At 52.6% G+C, this 22,823-nt stretch overlaps 1 protein-coding gene across 2 annotated transcripts in view; it reads left to right on the top strand.

Moving 5' to 3' along the window:
* LOC118856962 (histone deacetylase 4-like) overlaps positions 1-22,823 on the top strand; it is a gene marked incomplete at its 3' end in the record, with an annotated part of 168,904 nt that overhangs the window by 76,530 nt on the left and 69,551 nt on the right.

The following is a 22,823-nucleotide window of genomic DNA, read 5'->3' as shown; positions in this document are numbered from 1 at the left end:
TGGGTGAGTCTGGGCAGGTGTCCTTTGTACTCGGAGGTGCTGGACCCTCCAGACCTCCCTCACCAGCTGGGTGACCCTGGACTGGCCACTCAGCCTCCTTGTTTGTAGAATGATACCTAAGGTTTTGTCCTGCTGGAGCTGGCCCTCACTCCCCAAGGTGCCTCTCCCTCCCCTCCAGGTTCCTGCTTCTTCCCTGGTATTAGACCTCAGCTGTCCCATGTCCATTGTCCTCACTTTGCAGTGGGTAAACTGAGGCACAGGGGCGGTACCGTGACTTGTCCAAGTCATACTGACCACAAACCCAACACTTTCCTCACTGTCTTTCTCTGTGTCCCTGGTTAGCACGGGTCCCGGCACACGATGGGTACCCAATGCATGTTTACCGTGTGGTGCTCCCTGGACGGAGGCGGCCTGTGCGCTGGGGGATGCCCTGCCCTGCACCTTCCTTTGGCAGTCATTGCTGTCTGCCCATGTGGCCCCAAAGGCCCTGCTACCGTCTGCACCCCCTGCCCATGGCTGGGCCCCTGGTCAGCAGCTGCCCCCTTCCCTCCTTCCCTTTGTGGCCACCCTGGGGGGGGCCCATGTGGGGGTGATCTGTAACAGCCAGGCGTCTCTTTCATCATGCGGTCTCGTGATGTGGGAAAGGTGTGCACAAACACAATTCCTTATGGACCCGAGCCCTGCCCGGCAGGGAGGAGGGGCCTCTGGAGACGGGCTCTGGCTTTGGCGGTAACGGCTCAGTCTCCAGTGTGTGCCCCTGTGTGCCAGCGTATACGCACTTGTGTGTACTGTGTATGCAGTGCCTGCATGGGAGTGTGGTGTGTGCCTACTAGCTCACACGTGTGTGTACACATGTACATGGGTGCATGTATGTGGGTATGCATGTGTGTATATTGGGCGGGGATCATGTTTCGTGAGCTCCAGCTGGAGGGAGGGGTGAGGCTGCCCACAGTCCCTGTAATGTTCACAGTAACTCCTGCTGAGGGCCTCATTTGGGCTTTGCTCCCTGGGTCTGAAGACCTTGAGGGGGGGGGGGTGGCTGGACCATGGGGGGTGGGGGGTGGAGATGGCTGGGTGGGTCCTTGGGCTTCCTATGGGATTTCCTTGAAAGTTGCTGAGTTGGCTCCTCCTCCCTGGTGGTCTTGGGCCTGGTGGCGGGCTCCTCTCCCAAGGGCCGCTCTTACAGTGGGACATTGGCGGCTCTTACCTGTGGCCTTCGGACTGCCTTCCTCCTCCTCACTCTGCTGTCACTCATGTTTCTGTCAGGCTGTGGTAACTGTCCTTGTGAGGGTGGGGCTCTTGTCACCACCATCTTGCAGAAAGCCTCCCAGGTAGTGAGGAGGAAGTGCCCATGGCACGATCTGAAGCCAGCTCTTCCCTAACCCCTGAGCAGGACTGCCTGTCCTCGTGGCCTCTGGGGCCGCAGGGGACTGTGATGTGAGTGCTCAGAGAACCCCCTGGAGAACCCTCAGGGAGGCTTGGGGGGCCACCTGATGTGGCTCCAGATGGGGTGACAAGATTGCCATCTGCCGGAGAAAGCCTGGGGTGCCTGAGACAACTCAGACATCTGGGGTGGGGGGCCAGGCCAAGGGCAGACCCCAGGAGGGATTTGGCATAGAGAGAGGTTTTCATGGGGGATAAAGGGGAATTGAAAAGAAAGATGAGCAAGGAGTCTTCTGAGCTTCGAGGAAGCCTGGGTGGAGCCTCCACCATCCCTTGGCTGAGATGGGCATGGGTGGGTCCCTGAGTGTGGCCTCCTGTGGCCTGGCTTGGGCCAGCTAATAGAGCCCCTTGTCAGATGAAAAGGCTGAGGCCTTGGACTGGGGTGCCAGCCTCTCTTGGGCCAAGAGCTCCTTTAGGCTCTGGCCGCCTCCACAGCCTTGGCCGCAGCTCACCTGAAGAGCCCTGGGTCAGCCTTTTGTGATCTCCAGAAAGCCGGGCTCTGGACGCTTATTATCACATGGCCCTCCTAGGCTGTGGGCAGAAAAGGAGTGAGCTGTGGTGGTCAAGGATGGCGTCTGGCCAGGCAGGGTGGCCCCAGAGGAGGGCATCTTGGTGATTCATAGGAGCCTAGATCCAGAGATGGCAGGGACCTTAGTGGCCATCGAGGCCTAGGCCTGGGAAGTGGCTGGTTCAGGGTGTGTCCAAGGCAGGATCTGAACCCAGCTGACTCCCAAGCCCTTACAATAGCCAGTATTTAAAAAGCACTTTGCAGACATCTTACCCCCATTTGGTAGAGAAGGATGCTGAGAGGTTAATGAACAACCCAGGGTCACTTCAGCCAGCAAGGGCCTGACTCCTGCTGGACTCCATCCCAGCAACTCCCAAGTCCAGGCTGCCTTATGTCAGTGATTCCTGGGCCACTGTCACGATGACCTTTGCCTCTGGACCTCCTCTGACACCAGGGTGTCCATGGTTCTTCTCGCATCCATCCAAGCAGCCAGCTCCTCTTTGCTGACTTCATTGGAGTGGTCAGTGCATTCCCATGGACGATGGTGCTGGGGGGAGGAAGGGATAGCTGAAATTAAAGGCGGGTGAGATAGGAGCTGGGTCTGAGGTCCTGCTCTGCCCCTTGCTACCTATGTGATCTTGGGCCACTCTGTACCTTCTGAGCCCCATCTCTACAATGAAAGGACTGGGTGCACTCTACCTCCTCCAGAATCCTGTCCCCTGCTGGGCCGGGGGGGAAGAGAGAGAGAGAAGAGGAGACAGAACAAGTCCGAGAGCACAAGTATTAAGATCAAGCACATAGAGCAGATGTGTCACTACCTGCCTGTTGGCCTCCCTGCAGGAGCTGGAATGATCTGGAACCAGGGGCTGCCATCTCCAGCCTGCAGCGGAGAGTCAGTAATCATAGAAGCCAGTAGGTCTGGACTCCAGACACTTGGGGGCCCCTTAGAAGTGGGACTACTGGATTGTTCACCCAGCTCTGAGTGGGACAGACACGGCTTGATTCTGAGCCACCTTCTCACATGGCTGTGCACCCCACAGTTTACACCATTCCCACTCTTGCCCTCCTGGCTGGCTGGCGGGCAGTGGTGGCCACTGCGGGTGTCCATTGGGGTGTCTCTGCAGGGTATGATCCGAGTGTCCAAAGGCCATAGCATTCCTTGGATCTAAACCTCTCATTTTACAAATGAAAACCAGACTGAGAGGGAGGTTTCAGCCTGTGGGCTTTGGATCATGCTTAATAGAAGGAGAAGTTCCCCCCCCAATAACCCCAAGCCTGCCGGCCTCTTCGCCAGCCCTGCGGTGTGTTCAGAGGGGGCTGTTCTGGCCGGGGCCTCCAGGGCCGTAACCAGGATCCCTCGCGCTGCGCTGCCCAGTAATTATCCTGACTTATAGAGCAAGGAAGAGCTGCCGAGGGCCTACAAGGCCCCAAGGTTGTGTGGGTCAGCAGGTCCTCAGGATAGCATGGGTAATGCGTATATATGCACATGCCCCAGGACTCGTGCCCTTTGGGCCATGCTTAAGCTCCATACTCTTGGGCTCTGCATGACAGAGAAGCATCGATTCACAGTTGGAAGGGACCCTGGAGGGGGCTGGGTACAGCCCCCATTATTTTATAGGTGAACAAACAGAGGCCAAGAAAGTTGCCAAGGCATAGTTTGAATCTGAAGGCCGCAGGGCTCTGACCAGGGTCACCCGGTGTGCAAAGGCCAAGGGGATTCGGGGCCTTGGGCCCTCCATGTGGAGTTCCACAAGCTGATCTGGGGGATCTTGGGGTGGGGCCAGCTCCCTACGCTGGACAGAAGAGGGGACCAAGGACCGCACAGGGGGCCTCCTAGACCATTTGTACTGCCCTGTGCTGCCTGGGCCCAAGCAGCTGCTTCTGTCCATTACAGACGGCTGAATGCTGGTGGCCTTTCGACCCCATGGATCAGGGTGACTGACGTGAACCTGAGGAGGGTGGCCCGTCGCTCAGATGACAGACTTGAGGACACAGACGTCCTCCACGGCGGGAGTGAAGGGCATCACATGTACGTGGTTGGGGCAATGTCGCCAGCTTGGATTTAGGCTTTGCAGTAAGGGATAGGGACAGTGTGGCTGCCCAAGAGCTGTCCTCAGCACTAGGCACCGGTGTGATGAGCAGACCATCAGACACGGCCAGGACAGTCATCTTCAAAGCTTGGACACTTGTCTGGGCTTTTGTGTCCAGATCTGCATCGCCCCCCCCCCCATTTAAGATGAACAGTGTGACAAGTGGGGAGGCCATACCTTACATTAGAGGAAAGGTTCAGGGTGAATCCCTTCCTGCCCATGCAACCTCTGGCAAAGCCTCACCCATGTCCTCACCTGTGACAGGAGGTGGCCTCTGACATCCCTCTGGCTCAGGGGCCAGGATCTTACATCACTGCCTCTCCAGGCTGTTTCCCAGTCAGGCAGGTGAGGGGTTGGGTGGGAACAGCAGCTCCTCTCCTCTTCTGATTCTGGGAGAACAGGAATGTACAGGGAGGTTGTTTGGGGAGGGGAATTGGTGTCTGTAAGCCATAAAACCACCCTGGGGCTGCTTCTCACCGTGTTGGAGAGGAAGGGCTTCCTGCCCTTCAGGTGGGCAGCTTCTGGGCTTCTCGCTGGCTCAAGGCTGGAAGTTAAGGGGGCAGGGAGGAAGGCGGGGATCCCCCTGCTCCCACAGGTGCCACCATCGCCTTTCCCATCTTCCCAGGCACCCAAGTAGGGGAGCCCAGTACTGCTGGTGGGATCCCCCCATTTTCTTCTTTTTGGGGGGAGGGAATAAGCAGCAAGGAGACCTTAAACCTTGTCTAGTCCAGGCCTGCCCTTTACAGATGAGATTGAAATCTGTCCCATGGTCTAGGCCCTTTCTGTGTGCCAGGCACCCCGAGGCCTGTCCCAAGGAGCCAGAAGGAGCAGCGAAGGTGGCTCTCTGACACGAGCCATGGTCACTGGCTGTTCCCAGGCACCACCTGCACTGGCTGGGGTCTTTTCTGTCTCCTCTGTCCCTGATGTTTCTAAGATTTAGTGATTTAGGTGAGGAGGTATCCTATACGCTATAAAGTCCTGGGTTCAAGTCTTGGGTACCTGATTGGCCACGTCAGGTAACAGGCTCACATATTGACCAGCCACCCCCTGTGCCAGGGGAGGGACGTTCCACACCTAGAGGCATTGCTGCCACTGTTCAGGGGTTGGGGTTGGACCTGGGACAGGGGCTGGGGGGGTGGGAATCCCACTAGCAGCATTGGGCTCCTTTCCTGGGTGCCTGGGGCAGGGGCTGGGAGGGGGTGGGACCTGAGGCAATAGCTGGGTGCTAGACTTGGGGCAGGGGGACCTGGGCCTGGGAGCTGGGCCTAGACCTGGGGCAGGGGCTGGGGTGGGGAAGCTGAGGCAGAGGCCCCTCATTCTTCTTGAGACCAGGCATGAGGATGTTTGTAGTGCCACTGAGTTGATGCCAGGCCACCGTCCTGCCTGGGACTCTTTGAGGAAGTCTAGACTCAGCTCCCCAAGCAATGATTAAGCATTTACTGTGTGTCCCTAATCCTGCCCTCTGAGAGCTGCCGGGCTGCTGGGTGGCATCAGCTCAGACTCTCAGACACTCACAAGTCCCAAGAAAGACCAGAACCAGGAGCACCCAGAAGTTTCCTGGGGGTGGGGAGGATACTAGACTGGATACCAGCACTAGCCTGGAGTTCCAATCCAGCCTTCCACCCTCCCTGGCTACATGACCCGGGGCTAGACCTTTATCTTTTCCTGCCTGGATTTCCTGAACCAGGAAAGGAGCATAAAGAGCTGCCCCCTCCTCCCAAGGCTGTTGTCAGATCATATTTGTCAAAAGTGCCTAGCTCAGTGGGGGGCATATAGTAGGTGCTCTCTAAATGCTTACTCCTCCTTCCCTTTCCCTTCGCCCTCCCCCCATGCTCCGGCTCCATGCCCAGAGATGTCCTAGGTGTGGCTGGGCACCCTCAGCTTGTGAGGTCACAGCCCATGACCCCAGGGAATGACGTTGGTGGCTCCATCTACGCAGATCCCAGGCCCATAATCACATCCAGGCCAGCCCTGGGAGGAACAAAAACAGATGGTGAGGGAAGGACCACGCCCCAGGGGGCTATGGGGATGCTCCGCATCCCTTCCCTCTGTGTGGAGAGTTGGTGGAGCTTTGTGGGGGTGTTGGGGTGGCCAGGGCTTGAGTTGGTTTATCAATATTTTGGGAGAATGTAGGAGAGCCCCGCCCAAAATTGGGTGTGGCCCGGCCTGAGCAAGCTCTTGGATGCCTGGGAGAGTGGTTAATGAGGAACACTTGAGATCAATGGCCCTGATGAGGATTTAAGCTGATCCTAGAGCCAGCTGCTCCTAGTTCCCCTGCTCTTGGGCCTGCCTTTGAATGCAGGGTCAGTTCTGGTCACCAAACTCATCTCACTAGCACTTAACAAGCACCAGCCATGTGCCAGCTGCTCTGCTTGGCTACTGGGGATGGATACAAAAAGCAAGCCAAGAGAACCCCCAAACAGCATAGCCCGGACAGTCAGCTGGTGTTTCTTAAATGCCTGCTGTGTGCCAGGCCCTGTGTGGGGCCACAGCCCCCGGTCTCCAGAAACTTCTGTTCTCTCTGGGAGATAGCCGGTACATCAGGAGACTGCATATAGTTAGATGTAAGGTGCTGCTGGGCAGTTGGAGGTGTCACGGGACACCAGAGTTGGGAAGGGGGTCCCAATGTGGGCAGCAACTGGTCCCAAGGCCTGGACGTGGGCAGGCATATGATAGGTGCTCTCTAAATGCTTATTCCTCCTTCCCTTTCCCTTCTCTATCCAAGCGGGTGTTCACCCTCCCGCCATGCACCAGCTCCATGCCCAGAGATGTCCTAGGTGTGACTGGGCGCCCTCAACTTGTGAGGTCACAGCTCAAGACCCCAGGGAGTGACTTTGGCGGTCAGGATCTTCATCTGTGAACAAGGGGGAGGAGTTGGGCCTGGCTGGCCCTCGAGTGAGCACAGGTGGGAGTGTGGGGAGGCGCCTCCAGAGAAGAGGCCATGGCCACCATGGGCATGAGATCTGTGCAGATTGCACTGTGTCAGAGAGGCCTCCAAGGTGGCTGATTTTGCCCCAGTTTGAAGGGTGTGGGGTTATTTTAGCATTTATCATTGACCAAGCCAGATTCCAATGAGCATTTTACATGCAATTTTAATTAGGTTATTTTGGCCTTTTTTATTCTCCCTCACACAAAACAGCTAATTCATGGTGGGTGAATGGCAGCTCTGTACATGGTGAGTACCGACGTCCATAGCTTGTGAACTCTAGAATGGCAGATTATCCCGTGTGGATGCCAGGGTCCCCTGCAAATGTCAAGACCAGTGAATGGAATGTCCCTTTTTCCCATTTCATGAGAAATGTACTTGAGGAATGTCCCCCAAGCAGGGGGAGGTCAGAGCCGCGCACTCAGGCCCCGCCTGGGCCTTTGGCCAGCTGGGATGGACGCCGCTCCCCCTCCTCCTCTGGAAGGCAGGTGGGCAGGGGGGCTGCTAACAAAAAGACTGCCAGCCTGGGTTTCGGGGTAGGGAGGAAACCTAGGAAGAAGAGTGGATCCAGGAGGGTCAGTGTGTGAGACAGGATCCTGGTGCTGCCTTCGATGCTTCAGGCTCTTTATTTGTTTAGCTAACATGCTCATTCATATCTGAGGTATGGAATAATTGTTTTGTTTGTTTTAAAATAGCTTAATGAAAGGAAAAATATCACGTTTAGTGTGGAAGAAGTTGGAACATATTCTGAGGTGCCTAAGCACGGATTGATAATTGTCAGGAGACCCCAGAACTCAAGCTCGCTGATGCAGTTTGTGCCGGGTGGTGCCCCCAGATGGACCATTGGCCAGCTCTGAAATGTAGCCCACAGAGTGGCCGGGCTGAGGGGGTGGGAGGGAAGCATGGGGGCTGGGAAAAGGCTGATGAAGAAGGGGTGGGGGGCTTAAGCAGCCCTGGTGCTGACCACTTCTAAGCCTCAGTTTCCTCCTCTTTGTGATGGGTCTGCACCCTGACCAGGGCCTGTGAGACTGCCTTGCAGCTGGTGGTTTCTTTTCAGAAAGCGGCTTCCCTTCTGGCCTCCTCCCTGCCTTTCTTGCCCACTCTCGTTACCCTGATGCTTTGTAGCTGGGGGTCTGCTGACTCAGATTTCCAGAAGCCACTTCCTTAGGTGTTAGTGACACCATGTAGACATTTTACTCTCCCTGCATCTATACCGGCAATCTTAGACCCTTAAGAGCCTGGCAGGAGCCATGGAGATCCTGGGAGTCAGAGGATTGGGTTCAGATTCTGCCTCAGTCTCCTTCTCTGTAAAATGGGTGCAGGGGGGGCCTTGATGGCCCCCAAGTCTCTTCCAGCTGCAAGCCATGATCTTGTCATCATCGTAGGCTGGCCAGTCCCGTCAGTGGCCACTCGGACTGAAGCCAGGCCTTCAGCAGGGGCCAGCAGGCTCTGTACTTGACCTTGCCCAGTAGGGATAGAAAAGGAAGGTGAGAAAAGGAAGGAGGGCCTCCAGCCCTGTGATACATGAACTGCCCTCTGGCTGTGACTCTCTAAAATGCTTCAAGGGCCTCATGTCCTCCCAAGCAGATGGTTTCTGGGAGTTATGGCGGCTTACCCCAGGACAGCCTGGGGTCAGGGCTCTCTGGAGCCTGGGGCCATCTCCCAGCCATCCCGGCCAGGCTTTCAGCCTCACAGCCTGCCAGCAACTTGGTTTGCTTTTGAGCAGGAGGTTTTAGTTAGAGTTAATCGTTAGAGAGAGAAAAATAGAAAATGGTATTTATGATCAAGTGTCACTCCACTGGAAAGCTGATCCCAGGACTTTGGGATGTCTGAGGGAGGAAGGCCCAGAGCAGGAGATCCTATCTCTGCTTCCCCTTTAGTAACATCCACCCAGCCTGGGAGCACAGTAGAGGGCACTCACAGATTCTGAGAGCCGGGAGAGGCCTCAGGTTATCTAGTTACCCACAGCTGACCCAGGACCCCTCCAGCCAATGTTCAGCCAGCCTGTGCCTGAAGACTCCATGGGGGAAGTATCCAAAGGAAGGGGGCCTTTGGGGTTTTCTCAAATTTGTAAGTTGAGTCAGGGCAAGAGCTGGGAGCAGGGAGAAAGCCCAGGTCTTTTCTGAATCCCCAGCAGCCACAATCTCACAGTGGAGGCTAACTGATGACCTTGGCTCCTGATGGGAGCTAAGGAAGCTGTGACTTCTTTTAGGGTTAGTTAGAAGGACGTGTCAAGCTTTATTCTGTGTGCTTTTCTAAAACGTGCCTGTTTAATTTCTGTTGCATCTTGTTTCTTAGGACTGAATTGGAGTCATCTTGTGTTCATCCATATATGTGTGTATGTATGTACATATATACGCATATTTTATATATATATATATACATATATACACACAAATATATGTATATAAGTGCTCATTATGTATATATATATATATATATATACATATATATATATATATATACACACACACATATATATACACACATCTTTTCCCCCTCAGAGGTGATTTTCCCCTCCCACACTATTAGCAGAGACACACTGCTGCTTGACAGTGACTCACCCAATTACGGCCCTTCCTCCAAGCTGATTAAATCCCTTTAGGAACAGCTTTGCCAACTAGTGGGAGACTCACTACTGCTTTCATAAGAGGAGAGGTGGGGTGGGGGGGTTCTTTTGTTGACTCAGTTGTTCTCAAGCCTTAGAGACTGTGGCCCTGTCCCTGCCCCTTGAGGTGTTTTCTTATCTAGGGGAGAGGTTCTGTTCAGAAGAGCATCTGGGAAAATTGGGTGTCCCTGAAATGTACACAAAGGGTTGGAGCCTCTAATCAATTTTCCAGAATATTCAGATATTTATTGGGAAAACCCTGACTCTTGAGGTTGTGAGATGTTTGGTGCTGTCCAAAGGAAGGACTGCACTAGCCTGGGAACCTAGATCTAGAGGCCCAGAACTGGCCAGGTCAGGGCCTGCCTCCAGCTATGTCCAGAGAGCTCGGCCTGCGGCTGAGGCTGCCCAGGGAGGACCTGTGCAAGTTTGGGTTTGAACTGAGGCTCCCTAAACCCAGGGCCGCTCATTTGCAGACTCCGTGGCGCTGCTGGGCACAGAGGGGGGCCGTGGGAGCTCACTAGATGTCTGGGTGTGTTGGCTGGACAAGGGTCATTCTGCTTGCCCCAGAGCACAGAACTGAGAATCCTGGGTGGTCGCTGAAAAGGAGGAGGGGGTGGGTGTCAAGAAGGCCCTCGTAGGGAAGAGAGCTGCCCCAGAGTGTCCTGAGTGCTGCTGCTGCTGGCAAGGGGACAGCTCCAGAAGGTGGGGGGAGTGCCAGTCCAGGTGACAGGAGCGTGGTGGCCCTCCCCATTCTGAGCGCTATCCTGCATTTCTATGGAATAGTAACCACAGCAGCCGCTAGCATTCCTCTAGTGTGTGCCAGCCCGGAGCTAAGAAGTGCTTTACTGGGATCTCTCCTTCCACCCTCACCGGCTGCCTGGGGGCAGGGGAGGCTACGGTTCTCCCCTATTTTACAGATGAGAGAACTGACGGGCTGAGGTTAGTGTGACAGGGAAGGAGCTGAGCTTTCACCCGTGGCTGGGAGTTGCCTTGTCTGAGGATGTAACTGGTCTCTGGCCAGTTTGGGGGCTCTTTGAAGAGGACCCTATTTGGGGACATATGTTAAATAAAGCTGAGTGGGACGGTGATAGAGTGTTGAACGTGTGCTGACAGCTTCTCTGTGCCTCAGTTTCCTTGGCTGTAAGATGGGGGTGACAGTGATCAAAGCTCCTTGTCCGCAGGGTGGATGTGAGGACAACGTGAGAGCCTTGCCAACCTTCAAGTGCCCACTCTTCTGGCCTGCTCTCTGGGCATGAACTGATTCGGCAGCCATGGTCATTTCCACAAGTGTCTGCTAGGCTCCTTCTCCAGGGCAGGCCCCCTAAATGCAGAGTGAGCCAGTCCCGACCTTAACTCTGAGCCACTTCTATCCTTGGGGTGCTGCTTTCTTAAAGGACCTGATTGGTCTGGATCCCACAAACTAGGGTGTCCCAAATTTAGTTCTGAAAGTAGCTTCCCATGTGCCTTTGGAAGCCCCAAGGTTTTAGGATCCAGGAGGTCTGTTCTCAGCTTGGGCACTGCTTCGCTTTCTCCCAGACCCTGCTCAAGGGTGGACCTTTGTTCATTGGAGGTCAGTAGGCAGTATGGCTAAGTGGGCTTCTCTGAGAGAGTGGCCTCTGGCCCTGTGAGGGGTAGAACTTGCCCAGGGTCATGACGAGTTGGTGTCAAAAGTGGGCCTTATGCCCACCTGGCACCAGGCTTACTCCATAGGAAGCCCTTATTTATTCACATCCCAGCCTTCCTCATTCCAAAGCCAGCTCTTTGTCCCCTAGAGTAAGTGCTTTTCACTCCCCTTCCCTTATGTTGTGGAAGGATATCTGGGAGGGGGAAGGGAAGGGATGGCCTCTGCCATGCTCAAGATTTGGGGGCTAATGATTTCCTAAACTCTTTGTGTCGTATAGATGCCTAGGCAAGACTGAAAGAGAAAGCTTCAGCCATGTAGATTGAAAAGGTCAGTGTCTTATTAATAGACAAAAGTGACTAAATTTGATCAATTCAATCGAACGTTGATTCATCAAGGACCTCCTCTGAGCAAGGCCCAAGTTCTTCTTCATTGCAGGATTTCCAGCAAGCAGCTGCCTGCTAGGGACAGTGATCGTGGGTCTTTAGACCTTTCCCTAATTCTAGGAAAGAAAATGATTTTTCTGGTAACAGAGGACAGATTTTCTTTCTGTTCCTAAGAGGGATGGTCATGTGTGCATGCATGTGTGTGTGCGTGTGAAGGGGGTGAGATAGAGTGTGGCCGGGTTGAGGCAGAGGGAAGGCCTTTGGAGCAATTCTGGGAATTGGGCATGGGTGGTCTTCTGTTCATCAGGTGCCATCTTTATGGTCTATGGTAGAGAGCTATCTTTCCTCCCATGCCCTGAAGGGTACAATCTCTTGAATTGTGCAGGCCCTCTCTGGACATGAAAGGCTCCTTTCTTCTGTGGACTCTCCGGAGGAATTCTAGGTGTTTAGAAGGTGGTTATTTCTAGTGGAGCTGGGCCAAGGCTCTTACAGAGTTTGCCCTGCTCATTGACTTGTGTTTTGAGTTTTAGTTGTTTTGGTTGGAAATGTCCTCCTAGCACTGGGAGAAGGAAGGATTTGGACCATTCAAGACCTGGCCGGGCCACCCCTTTTGTGGCCTGAGTGGAAGCAGTTGGTGCTGAAAGATCGATGGAGCGTATTATTGTCTCCCACACCTGCCTCTTGCTGGCGTCATCAGTAGCTAATTGGACCATGAGCTCGGTCAATAGCATCTGCTCATGTTTCTTTGGGCACTAAAATTACGTGGAGTTCCATCCACTTCTCAAGGTTCGTAGAACTTAAAAATTCAGTACTAGTCGGATGTCGCCATCAAGGGTGCTCACAATATTGGGGAACCAAGGCTGTCTCAAGTCAGCAGCAAGCATTCATTAGCAGCACACTGTGCTCAATCTGGGGGTACAGAGAAATAGAAGAGACAGATGGCCCCTGAGCTCCCAGAGCTGGCATTTTGATGGAGGATGGATAGATAGATAGATCAAGCATTTATTAAGTGCTTACTGTGTGCCAGGTACTGTCCTAACTACTCAACATATAGACATTGGGGAGTAAAGCAGAACGTTGCTCTTCTCCAGGTGCTTACTTTCAATGTAGGGCACTGGGGTGAGGAGGTAGGAAAGAAGTGATAGTCTTGAGCCCAGTACAGAGAGAAGAGAATGGCTGGGGAGAGACAAGCCCATTGTAGCATTCAGGAGTTGGTCTATCCCGCACTTGAACAAGGACATCCCCAAGACCTTCAGGAACCGTAGTGATCAGGAGCCCCTCTGCACTTTTGCATCACTTTCATTGTTAGGCAGGCATTTTTCCCGACCTCAGGCCTCAGTCTGCCACTCTGTGACATGCACCCCATGCTCTGGTCTCTGCTCCAGACACAACAAGGTGGATCTCTCTACAAGACTCCCCTCACATGCCTTCTTGCCATGTTATACTGTTGACAAGGTCCACGGTGCTATCCTATGGGGTTTCCCTCAGTGGGAACCCCAGTGTGCGTTCAGTCAATGTTTGCCAAGCGGGGTTAGCTGAACTGGAGTCTATTGACAAAAGAGACTTTTTTTTTATCAATTTCCCATCTTATTAGCTGTGGCCCTCCTCTTTCCTCCTGAACCTGACTGGGCTGGCAGAGTTGACTTCAGCTGGTGGTGGTTTTCAGCTGAGTGTCCCAGTCCTGAGACAGGCTCCCTTAAAACCCAGATAAGCATTCTGCAGCCCCCTGCAAGAGAACGTGTAATTGGTGTTCCTGGATCCAGGCTCGTAAATCCCATTGTGGGAATCCCATGAAGGGTGCTTTCATTTTTGTTGGCTTCTTTACTTTGGGATGTGGGCTCATCTTCCAGCTCCCTGGGCTAATTAAAATGCCATTACGGTACACGGGATGCTACTGTACAGTCCGGGGAGACTTCCAAAAATAGCTTCTTGAGTGCAGACGAATTAGAGAGGAAGCGTGCGTGGAGTGTGTTTGTCATAGGTTCGAGGGAAATTCTACATCAGTGCCCTTCATAATTGCTTTCTCCCTCGTAAATGTTTTAGACCCCTCCCACCCTCTGTACCCCCAATCTTGTAAACTTCCAGCAAGGAGGCAGATAAATAATACATTTATGGTAATTACCCTTCTCGTTAGTAATTTCATTTTAACTCATTCTCGTGTAAAGTATCTGAGGAATAGAATAGGAAACAGGGCTCAGAAATGTTTGTGGACCTGCCTGTCGACAGGTGTTAATGCTGTGTCACAGATGGTTCATTTTTCCTACTTATAGCCCACTGCCGGGCCCTTTCCAGTCCCATGGGCCATGGTGCCATCTTGGGACAAGAGGGCCCAGATGTCTGGACTGCCTTGGCCAGAAGCTCTTGTTTCCAAACTCTCCATCTTGGGAGTTAAAAGGATCCTCAGAGGGCAGTCAGTGCCCCCAGGCCTGAGCAGCTGTCAAGAGGTCATTGCCAACCTTTGCTTTCCAGTTAGGAAAACACCCACTACTTCCAAAAGGCTACTCACTGTACATATAGATGGCCCCCATTGTTAGGAAGCTCTTGTCCGAACTTGGTTGTCCAAAGCCTGTGCCTCAGAGTTCTGCCCTTTGGAACCAGACAGAACCAGTCTGATCTTCTTTCATAATTGAGCCCTTCCAAGGCTTACCACCTGCCTCTGTGATGTGCAGATGGAATGTGGCCGAGCACCAGCTAGAACACGGAGCTCATGAAGAAGAGATATAATATGGCAAAAAGGAGAAAGTCAGACCCTGATGGCTTTACATGCCACTTTATCTGAGAAGCAACAGGGGCCCTTGAGGATTCTCGAGCAGGAGAGTGCCGAGTTAAGATGTGTGCTTTTGGAACTTCTGTTGGAGAGGGGAAGAACATCCTGAGATGGCTCAGGCAGGAGGGCCCGAGGTCCTCCTCCAGACCACTGGGGAAGGGAAGCAGGTATGGGGGATCTTGGAGAGGCAGCCAGGGAGACCTGCCAGTTGCTTGAGATGGAGATAGAAGACTGAGGCAAGACTCCAATGTGACTCTGCTTTGAGGTTGCAAATCCGTGTGACTTGGAAGGATGTCGGCACCTTGAACAGATGGATGGGCAAGCTTGGGGGGAGCTGTGGTAAACACCACAGCATATGGGGGAGCTTAAGATGTTGGTGGCTCGCATCCAGCCAGCAGGCAGAGGAGGATGTGGCACCCGATGACCGCAGAGGTCAGGGCAGAAGGTGGAGATCTGGGAGGGAGCCCTCGCGCTGGGGATTTTGAGAAGCCGAGAAACATAGATGATGGAGAATCTTGGGAAGAGCACTTTTGGTAGAGTGAGTAACTGGCCAGGTGGGGTGGCCTGGGCAGGAAGTGAGGACTCTGCTAAACTTGGGGCTTGATTTGTTACTGTTTTTTATTGGCTAGATTTAATGAAGAAAGCAACAGAAAAAACCCCACAACTGTGCCCTCATCTATTTCTCCCATAACACTGGCCAGTGCACAATCTCTCATGGCCTTGAGGCCCTTTAGAATCCAGGTTGCTGTCCTGTCAAGTATGTCTTTTTCAAAGGACAAAAAAAATGAACAAAAAGAAAGGAATTCTCAATAATTTTTCATATTCTTTGTTTTCTTTTATTGCTTCAGCCCAGTGACATTTTTATCTTTTCTGTTGGTGCAGTGCCTTCACTGATGTGCTAACATACATGGTCCCAGAGAGTTTCCTGCAGCATACAGGTTCTTCCTCACTGTGGGGGTAGGGGGGAAGGGGGCGGTTCTCTCATTCCACCAATCCGAACCTACTGTGTGTCAGATACTGAGTTAGCGATTGCAGATAAGAAGACAGAAGTGAAACATCCAGTCTTCTAGGGGAGGTAACACCCACCCACATGTGTGTGTAAGTAGATTGAAAACAAATATGAGGTCATGTTGAGGAGAGTGGGGCACCCTTGCTGTTGGGGTCTCAGGAAAGGTTCCTCTCTTTCTTGGCTCTGCTTGAAGGGCTTTCTTGGGGGTCATGGTCTCCTCCCATAAGAAGTATGGTGGAATCCCAGATTCAGAGTTGGTGGCAGCCTGTCGGGTTCACCAAGTCCAGCCCCCTATTTTAGAGATGAGGAAAGTGATGCTCAGGAGGTGGTGGCTTGGAAGTGTCTGAAGCCCTTTATCCACCATCTCCCACCCCCTCTCCCTCATGTTTTTTGGATTTCTTGGATGACGGCCTGCCCTTACTCGTAGACCTGGCGAGTTGGGGGTGGAACTGATTTGAATGACAATCAATTGAAAGTGAGGTGGGGACCCAAGGAGGATGGCCTGCTTCACCTCTCCATCCATTAGCAGTGAGACCTGTCTCTGGCAGCTCCCGCCCAGCCCTGGAAGCACAGGTGATATTTGATGGGAAATGTGGGACCAGAGGCTAGTGGCTTCTGGGTGAGTGGCAGATCCTGGCCCTCCTCTGTCGCTGCCTCTCCCAGGGCCACCTCTAGGAGTGGCCCTTCTCAGCAGGTCCTCTCCTCCTAGTCATTAATAGATGGGTGGTGTGGTCTAATATTTTAAATATGAATGATTCATTTACTGAAGAGCCAGTGGCTTTTGGAGCGGGGCCCAGCGGGATCCATGCACTGCTGCTGCTGCTACGGCCACCATCTGACACCTGGAAAACAGCACCCAGACAAGCCTGGCCCCACTGAGAGAAAACTGAGCAGGCTGGCTTCCTTTCAGGCCTTCTGCACATTCAGGAGGCTGCTTTGTTGACTGAAGAAAATGCATCCTGTGACACCCTCCGAGCATGAGGGGAGTGGGAGGAAGGACTGTGCCAGTTCCCTCCTGGTACAGATGAGGAAACAGAGTCCTGAAGAGGAGTAGCCTGCTTGGGGTCATGGGGGCCACTCAGCTTCCCTTGGCAGCGTTGGCTGACCCAAGGGACACAGGAGTTCATTTCTCAGATTGAGCCTGCGATGGTGAAGCCTGCCGGTGTCCTCCTGTCCACAGTCACTCAGGGTGAGGGTGTTGGCAGGAGAGGGTGGGGGCACCTGGGGCTAGCGTGATGCCTGCCTCCTTTTCCCCCATGAATCTCCTAGGGTGTTCTTGGCTTGACGGCTTGGAGTGCCACCGACATCTTTATCAGAGGGGTGCGCCTGGTGACATCCAGAGTGGATGCTATAAGCTCACGGTCATCCTTGGTGGGCACATTTCCCCATTTTCAACCACTTCCATGGGAAGCTTTATCAAAATACCTAGAAAGGGAATTTGCAGTAACCAAACAGGTGAAACTGCGGAATTTGAGGTGTGGCCAAAAAGGGACCAGTCCGCTCTTGTCCTGCTTCTTCATGGATGGTAGAGGGAGGGGGAGGGTTGGTGCCAAGCCAGCCCTTTGCCACCATTCTGAAGCCAGACAAGTGGCTTTCATGTCCTGAGCTTGCTTCGGGTCCGGCTGACCACAGGCTGGATTCCACTCTGCCACTCCGACAGCCACCCGGCCAGAGGGGCTCAGACATCTGTCTAGCCTCAGTTACAGAGGCAGGACAGGATGGAGCCATGTGTAGGGAAGCTGGCTGGGCAGGAAGCTGGGAGATAGACCCTTATGGGACTACCCCATGAGCATGGTTTTCTGTGATCCTAGCGCAGATTCTGCTGGCCAGGGGCCTTCAGGGTGAGTTATGGTGAGTCAGAGCAAAGCAGCTTTGGGCTTGTGGTGGTGTGGATGCAGCCCGGCTGAGGCCTTTCATAGGCAGCACGCAGTCAGTCCAGATTGGAGGTATGGCTTTCTTCAAGGCCTTGGACAGGGCAGAGCCTGGCTCAATAACTTTATCTTCCTCAGAAAAACTGATTTCCATGTTGGAGCGAGCTCGGAGCTGCCAGCTGTTTGAAGCAGATGGGGCCGGCCTGGGGGACAGGCTGGTGCAGCCACCCGGGGTGGATCTGAGAGATCATTTGGGGCCCGAGTGCCTTTTTTGGTTGGAGGTTGGGTGTCGGCCTGGAGCATCCCAGCCAGCCGTGATTGGGTGGCATTCCCTTCTCTGGGGACAAGAGGGGGAATGGCGTGGTGGAAGGAGGCAGCTCGGGGTGAAGGCTGGCCCTGTCACTCACTTATCACCTCCCAGCATGTCCTCGTCTCACTCGTCTTTACAGCTAGGGTTGGCCCGGAAGGCCTCGGGGAGTGTGACCTGGCGGAGGCCACTTCTCTGGGACTCGGTTTCCTTATTTGTAAAATGAGGCGATTGAACTATATTGTCTCTGAGTCTTGTCATCTTTGATTTGTTTTGACAATAGCTCTTTTGCCCATCCTTGTTTCCCTGGGCCGAGCTTGTCACTCTGAGCCCAAAAGAGAAAGGAGAGGAGGAGATTCCTTGGCAGCGTCATGATTTCCCCTTTATTCCCCTTCTTCCGTCTTGAATCATGTTGTTTCTTCTGTTCTTTCTCCTTCTCAGTTTTGTTGTGACATGTGCTTAATACGCATCACTCCTGACGTTTATCAGATGGGGACCAGGTCTTAGCCCATCCCCAAGATGCCTTGGCCTGATCCCCCCAAGACAGGCTGTCCAAGGGCCTAAAAGATGGTAGAGCCTTCTGATCATCAGAGGCCTTCTCGGTAAGGGATATTGAATATCACATAATGAAATCACAATGGTGTCTTCATGCTTTGGCCTTTGGTCTTTGTGCCTTTTCCCAGGCTGCCCCCTTAAAGTGCGACTCAGACACTCCCCCCATGTGAGTCCCCTCCTGATTTCTGCCATCTGCTGGTCCCCCAACCTCAGTTACTTTGTATTTACTTTGTAAAAATAATTATACTTAATGTGAACATTCACGTGAATATTCTTATTAACATTCCAAAATCTCCCCCCTCCTTGAGAAGGTAAGTGATTTGATATCGATTATACATATTTTCATATTAGCCATGTTGCAAAAGAAAACACAAACAAAATAAAACAATAAAAATAAAAATGGTAAAAAAAAATAGTATACTCTCAGTTCAATATGAGTGCATATTGAGGTATGCTATTTTTTGTGGTTTTTTTTTCTTTTTGTTTTGTTTCTTTCATAACATGACTAATGAGGAAGTATGTTTTACATGGTTGCACATGTATAACCGATATCAGATTGCTTTCTGTTGGGGGAAGGGGGAGAGAGAAGGAGAAAAATTCAAAACTCAAACTCTTTCAGAAAATATGGAAATATTATCTTTGCATGTAATTGGAAAAAATATAATACTATTAAAATATAGAACATAAAGGAAAAAAGGTGTAAGTTGGAAGAAAAGAAATAAACTTAATAAAGAAATAAAGACATCATCAGTTCTTTCTCTGGAAACAGATAGCATTTCTCACCTTGAGTCCTTTGGAATTGTCTTGGATTCTCCTGTTGTTGAAAAGAGTTAAGTCATTTATAGATGGTCACTGTTACAATGTTGCTCTTTCTGTGTAAAATGTTCTCCTGATTCTGCTCCCTTCACTCAGCATCAGTTCATGTAAATCTTTCTAGGCTTTTCTGCTCATCATTTCTTATCACACACCAGTACTCCCTCACCACCATGTACCACAGCTTGTTCAGCCATTCTCCAATGGATGGGCTTCCCCTTGATTTCCAGTTCTCAGCCGCCACAAAAAGAATGGCTAGAAATATTTGTGTCCTCCTCCTTTTTCTTTGAACTCTTTGGGATACAGATCTAGTGGTGGGATTGCTGGATCAAAGGGTGCGCACAGCTTTGTATTTACTTCTTACACATTTTGTTTTCATACGTGTTCATTTGTGCATGCGTGTGCGCACTCCTCTCTCTCTCTCCTCCTTCCTCATCCCCTTTCCCTGTTATGTTATATGTAACATCACTTGTACTTATGCTCAGGTCATTTCTGTATCTGCTTTGGTTCCAGTGTCTGACAGGCAGTGGGTGCTTAATTAATGCACGCTTGTTTACTGCTGACCGGCCCAGCCCCCCCCCCCCCCCAATGTCGTCTAGGTCTGTGGGATTTATCTGTCTGGGTTTTCGTGTTCCGCTGCTGGGAAGCTCCTGAGAGGCCCAGGACTTGTGTGGCTTTCTTTGTTGAAGTTGAGGTTTCTTTTCTTCCAGTTCCTCATAGGGGTCATCAGATCGTCCGCAGGAGGTGAGTCTCGGTGCCCATTTGCCTCTGTTTAATCCCTCCATGTATCTTCCTTGTCTTGGTAGTGCTGAGTTCTTCTAGCTCCATATTAATGAATAGCGGTGGTGATGGCACACATCCATTTCTTTATCCCTAGTCTGATTGGAAAGGCCCTTTCTCTGTCACACATGTCGTTGGCTCTGGGCTTTGGATCCATGATTTTCAGTTGTGTCCAGCTCTTCATGACCCTGCAGACCATTGCATGCCACTGCAGCCCCTAGGGTTTTCTTGGCAAAGATACGGGAGTGGTTTGTCATTTCTTTCTCCGGTGATTTGAGACCAACCAGGGTTAAGTGACACAGCTAGAAAGTGTCTGAGGCTGGATTTGACCTCAGGTCTTCCTCACTCTAGGTCCAGCGCTATTTGCTGAGCTACCTCGCAGCCTCCTTTAGATAGATACCCCTTACTCTATTGAGGAAAGGTCCATTTATTCCTATGCTTTCTCTTGTTTTTAATGGCTGGCCTGAAATGTTGGAGAGGCTCCTTCTGCATGGGAAGTCGTGAGAATGGGCCTAAATCGTGGTACTTTGCGTTTCCTTACTTAGGCATATATTCTTACGCTCCTCAGTAAAATTCAGGCCTCCTGAGGACAGGGGCACTTTGACGCTGTCTCTCTGTCCTTGGCCCCTAACAGATGTCCAGTGTCAGGGGTGAATTCCACTAAATGGAATTTTGAAGGGGCAAACTCTGAGAGGAGGCAGGCGGCCAGTGACCCGGAGCATGCCGGCCCTCTAGGGGTGGGCTGCAGGAGTGCAGAGAACAACCCCTCAGCACAGCTAGGGTTAACTGCAATGGTCTCTGGCCTGAGCCCGGCCAGAAGTCCTGAGTTTCTCTCCTCACCAAGGCATTGTTACAGCTTTCCCCAATGAATGAATGACTCAGGGCCCCTGGTAGGGAACCCAAGGTTTCCGCCTGGCCCGTCTGCCCCCAGCTGAGGTGGCCGCAAACAGGCCTGGTTCTCGTGTTTGTTACAGATGAGCAGAGATGCCCCGGAGCTCGAGTGCTGTGGTCAGTCCTCCCAGGAAAGCCCCTGAATTCCTGTGCTCGGACACAGGGAGGAAAAGAAAGCAGACCTAGACAGAGTGGAGGAGTGAGGGGCGGGGGGAGAGAAAGAATGGTAGGGGGACGTCCCATTTCAGTGCTGGCAAGATGCTGCTTTCTGGATCACCACACCAAAAAGGGCCTGGTGCTGAATCCTAAGAGAAGGCAAAGATGGACAGCTGTTGGCCTGCAAGCTCTTCCTACTGCCCAGAGCCAGTGGGGATCATGCCATCCAACCCACATGCATTCATCAGGCACCTCCCGTGAGCTGTGCATTGTGTTGGCTCCAAGGATTGTAGGGCAGAGAATGGGGGAGCAGAAAAGCTGTCTGAGGACATGTCATGACTGCTCACATTTCACAAGGCTAGAATTGGCAAACCTCTTTGCTCATGGCAGCTGCCAGTAGTAATGCCCTTCAAATGAGTCTCAGAGAGCTGATGTGGCGCTAAGAGTCACACAGTCAGTATAGGATGGAGGAAGAATTTGAACTCTGCTCCTTGGGACTCCAGGCCCAGCTCTATCTGCTCCACCCTTGAGCAGGCCTGGGCAGATGTTCCCACAGCATTGAATTTCCCCAGGTGGGTAGACTCTCTCACACATTCACCAGGGTGCCACAGGGCAGCCGGCATTGTGTTCCATTGCTCAGTTTTCCATGGGCTGCTGGGACATTGTCTTGGCTTCTCCTCCACTTCAGCCCAGGTCACCAGAAAGGTGCCACCAAAGTCCTGCAGGGGTGTCAGGCCTGCCCTGTCCACTGTGGTCAGAACATTTCTTTCTGAAAAGCAGTTCCTGAAGGTATGAACAGGTGTCCACTGGCAAAGAGACTGTGTTCCAGCTATTGGGGAGCAGTGAAAATGCTGGAGGGCTCAAGTGAGATGATGCCTGAGAAGTATTTGGAAAACTTGGAAACGTACCACAAACGTCAGGGACTTTGCAGAGCTCGAGTCCCTGGATAGAAGGGAGATACCCAAGGGGTGGAAGGGACAGTCAGGCCTTTTCTTCTGAGGTCAGACCACGCCTTTCCCAAGGCTGCTTGGCTGTGGCACCTCTGAGAGTGGGTCAGCTTATCTGGCAGCAGCCAGGGTAAGCCCAGAACATGAGACTTACTGACCAGGATGGTCAGTACCCCGGGGAGCTTAGAGATAAGACAGAAGAGCATGGCCAGTTCCAACTGCAGATGGCCTGTGGTGTGGTCAGAGGCCTTTTCTGGGCGGAAGTCAGCTGCTTAGCCATAATCTCAGATTCCTGAGTGGGGAGTATGCTCTAATCCAAAGTGGATCTACCGTATAGACCCCCCAAAGTGGTTGGTCAGCCCACATGTGCTTGAGGACCTCCAGGGGCTACCTCCAGAGATTTGCTATGGCTATAACCTTGGTGGGTGTGGGTGATACGTCTGTATGTCTTTGTGAGGCTGGGAGTGGGTCTGTATTTCTTGGAAGGCTCGAGGCTAGTCCCAGCTAAGGTTGGTGGTACTCTGGAATCCCCCTGAGCTGCTCGGTGGGTCAGTTTCCTTCCCCACATTGACCACATGGACACACCCCCATTTCCTTATTTGTCTGGTTTTCTAAGCAGCTCCGCAGTGTTGTCATTGGACATGTTGTGAAATGGGGCAAGGGCGAAGGTCACAGACCCTCTCTGCAGGAGGGTTGTGGCTCACTAGACAAGAGATTTAGAGCCAGAAGGGACCATAGGCCATCTAGCCTAGGTCAGTCCCTTCATTTCACAGACAAGGAAACCCAGGGCCAGACAGGTTGGCATCAATCCTAAGTGGCAGAGCCTAGAGTCAAACCCGGGTCCTCATCTCCAGGTCCATCATTCTCTCTTTTGTGCTGGTCGTGGCAGGGCAGCCTGACATTTCTAACCAGGCCACACCACTCAGTGGTCAGAGAGTTGGCCACCTCTGACATTACTGGCTGTGTGGCCATGGCCAGCTTCCTTTACCTTTCAGGGCCCCAGGTGGGTGATGGAGGGACTCTCAGCACTTGGCGGTCCCTGCCCCAGGGTAACCCATCATGGGTCTGTTTGGGCCCCACAAGCCAGTCCATCCCTCCTGGCCAGTCGCAAAGGTAACCGGCCACCTCTGCCTCACTTGGAATTG

The sequence above is a fragment of the Trichosurus vulpecula genome, chromosome 7, assembly GCF_011100635.1.
Source record: "Trichosurus vulpecula isolate mTriVul1 chromosome 7, mTriVul1.pri, whole genome shotgun sequence".
NCBI lineage: Eukaryota > Metazoa > Chordata > Mammalia > Diprotodontia > Phalangeridae > Trichosurus > Trichosurus vulpecula.
This window is presented reverse-complemented; position numbering and strand designations above follow the sequence as displayed.